Source organism: Cryptomeria japonica, chromosome 4 (genome assembly GCF_030272615.1).
Source record: "Cryptomeria japonica chromosome 4, Sugi_1.0, whole genome shotgun sequence".
Taxonomy (NCBI): domain Eukaryota; kingdom Viridiplantae; phylum Streptophyta; class Pinopsida; order Cupressales; family Cupressaceae; genus Cryptomeria; species Cryptomeria japonica.
Genome location: NC_081408.1, coordinates 303,700,594 through 303,704,438, shown reverse-complemented (window position 1 = coordinate 303,704,438; position 3,845 = coordinate 303,700,594).

Below are 3,845 nucleotides of genomic sequence, written 5' to 3'. Positions count from 1 at the left end.
AGTGGTAGACAATAAGGCAGAAGAAAATTGCAGAGGGGACCTGAGAATTACATTTCGTGTGGCTGCCCATGACAGAAGCTTCAAAATTCAAGCTGAAATGAATAATTACGCGACTACAACGGTTACAGAATGCCATACTTTGTGGAAATGTATAAATTCTTTATGTTTCGGTGGGGTGAGCTGGTGTCCGGAACTAAAAGTTCAAAAAACAGCAGTTTTTTATAATATAAACTCTTCAAAGTTAAACAATATTTTAAATTCCGTTGCTAATGTAAACAAACGTTAATTAAAAACTCATCAATATATTTCACATATATTAATAGTCATCCTTTATTTTAGCATTTTTGGATCATAATGAGCTCCTTTATGCACTTTTATTGTTATTCATAGTAAAGCTTTTATGCATAAGTATTTTCAAGTGCACAGTTATTAGGGCATCTTTAAGTAAATACCAGGGAACACTTTGAAATGTGTACTTTTTGACCCTTGAGTACATAATGGATCCCATAAGATGCATTGTTACTACCAATAAGCTAAAAAAATAGCTATAAGCAGTTAAGTCGCATGCAAAGACAACCAGAAAAAAAGTCAAAATCCAATGTATCATTTAGTTATGTGGGTATCATTTAGAATATGTGGAGACTAAAATACTTAAATTTAATTAAGAATTTTCATAATTATGGATTTGGTGAGATCTCATTCTCTACCCATATACAAGATGTATATGTGCACCCAAATGTCTCTTTCATAATTAAGCAATACTTCGACAAAATGATTATATTATCACTAAAATCTACTAAAATGCTCCCACTCAACAATACTCACAGATTAAATTAGTCATTTTTTTGGCATGACTATGACTTTTTTCCCAAGCTTACATAATAAGATTAGCGGATAATGAAAAAAATTCTCAATTTTCAAGTAAAACAAAAAATATTGTCCACTTTCAAATCATTTTAATAATGAATTAGGCCAACATTACTGTTTGTAATGTTCTTTGCATTATTAGTCATGAGCCTTTAGATACATCCAAACACCATTCCCTAACAAGAGGCAGAGAACATTTGGGAAAGAGGAAGGAGAGGACAAAAGTCACATAGTTGATCTATTTTTTCCACACTACCTCTAACTTTCGCCTTTTAGTGGACATGGAAGTTCTCTTATTCATTAGGCTAAGTATGGACCTTTAGGACATGCAATGGCCTTTATTCCCTAACATCCATAATTTATTCAAAGCCTCCAAGTTTGAACCATATCCATATCAAGGTTGAGGTCTATTATATTAATCAATTGAAACCATGGATAAGATCATAGTCTATCCAACAATTCCATCAACATACAAAGGAGGAGATAGGAGAGGCACAAGTAGCAGTCATAACAAAGCAAGTTAGAGTAGCAAGAGGTGTGAATAGCTCAAAAATTACAACATGGGTCAGTAGGATGGTATGAGCTTTGAACCAGAGCCAACTAACTGGTTTTGATTGGTTGAGAAAATTCAACAAGAGATCCAACAATAGAACTAGCATGAAAAAAATATCTTGACTTACTCTTACCATCCCACTAAAGAGAAGACAAGCCAAAAAAAGAGATTGAAGAAACTAAAAATGAATAGAATGGTAAGTTGGAACCCATACCTAATTCTACTCATCTTCATGGTAACAAGGGGTGCACCAAAGTATATAATCTATAACCTCCTTCAAAAAATAGCTCTTTGAGATCAAAAATAAATTTAAAATTAATAAAAACTTAAAATCCAATCTAAAATCCAACATTAAAAGACAAAAATTAATCTAAAATCTATTTATTAAAAACCAAAATTCAACTTAAAATATACTAATACCAATAACTATCAATAATTTTTTTAATTAAATTTAAAAATTTAAATTTAAATCTATTAATATTAGCGAAAATTTAATCCAAAATCCAATGACAACCTTTCAAAATTAATTAAAAGAATTTATAAATGAAAACATAAAACTCTTTTACTACATATTAAATAGCAACATAAACAAAGTTCATAGCCCCACCTTAAAAATAAGTACATGAGCTTTTAGGGTTAATCCTAGCTCTATTCAGAGGTTGGGAGCTATTTGGACTCTTTTAGAGGAAAGATTGATAAAGATGAATTTTAGTAGGGCTTTCAAAGATATTTTGGGACAATCCAAGAGTAGATATATATTTAAAAATCACAAATGTGATAAAATAGGCAAGGTGTGCATCCCTCTCCCTATTCAAACAAATAATGAAGCAAAGATTCAAGAAAGTTTAAAGCTTAGGATTAAGAAAATAATAGTTGATGGTTGTTCTCTCATAATTATAGATATATTTAGGGTGGAAGAAATTTAATAAATGGAAATTTAATAGTATTTTGTGAAGAAGTAGTTAGCTAACTTGAAAGTAAGTCATATATATCTTGAGGTAAATAAGTTTTTCACCACTAGACCAACTTAATAACAATTACATATTTAAAACCGATTTCTCCATGGTTCTTCAATTGATAAAGATGGCATTGGGAAAAGCTTTCGTGAAGGTTGAAACAGGTATAGAGTCAATTCTATTATTGCCTATCAGTTTGTGGTAATCATACAACACCTAGGAGAAGCTAAAGACGCTGTGAAGAAGATTGTCGAGTTTCTCATTAAATTTCTCCATGGTTCTCGAATTGATAAAGATGGCATTAGGAAAAGCTTTCATGAAGGTTGAAACAGATATAGAGTCAATTCTATTGGTGCCTGTCAGTTTGTGGTAATCATGCAAGACCTAGGAGAAGGTAAAGACGCTGTGAAGAAGATTGTCGAGGTTCTCATTAAGCCTAAATGGCATGTGGGTCTGAAATCTGTTGTAGAGCAGGCTGTTGTGGGGCTTGGTTTTCTAAGTGGACCTGGGGTTTGGCCTGTTGTGCACCCCAACTACAATGCCCCTTGTGCCATTCATGATTGAAGCTATGGGGGAAACTGTGGCTGAGCAGCATTATCGCGCGCGTTGTGGAATTCCTCAAATCCATTACAGGGGTCTCCAATGAAGATACTGTTGACTAGTCTTTTGCACTCCAACCGAGTTCGAAGACTAATGAGGAGGAAGTCGAAGTAATACTATGTCTACGGTAAGACTGGAGGTTTCGTTGCCTGGATGTTTTCTCTCATTCCTTTCTCCCCTTGTACATTTAAATTCACATGGTGTGTTTGGACCTTTCCATCCACATCTAGGTTTTACGAACTACGCCTAGTTTGAGCCCAGATCTTTTTAAAAGTCTGAATGAGATTCAATAGCAAATTAAAAAGTTTGAAAACAATCTGCAGAAACCTAATGGAATTTCTTCTTGGGCATGGAAAGATATGCACCATTATGTACTTCCTTCTGCCTACAGACGAGGATTGCTCTCATCTGACGACACTGGGTTTTTGTGGTAGAAATCTCATGCAGAGGCTAATGACATGCTTTCAAATTCTGTTTCGTCTCAGAACTTTGTATCTCAAAGTGCACTCTACAGGCTCTTAAGCTCCACTCAGCAACTTTTTGCAGACAATCTTGATCTGATGACAATGGAGGACAATAATGACAGCGGTTTTTTCCTTCAGTTGTTCATTGTTATTGACGAATATTGGTTTGTGGTGCCTGCCCCAGCTGGGAAGAAATTTATAAAGACAGCTAAGGAGTCTTCTTTGCTGATTTCTATGATTTCTTTACAATTGCTGCTGCTATAGACTCCAAATTTTTTGGTAGCAAAAAGGTTATTTTGTGTGGTTATACTCTTACTTTCATGAGACCTCACGTAACTGTTATGCTTGGCATTTTAGTGGAGTTGGCTTTCAAGGATTTCCTGTGTATTTGAGCTATGTATTTGC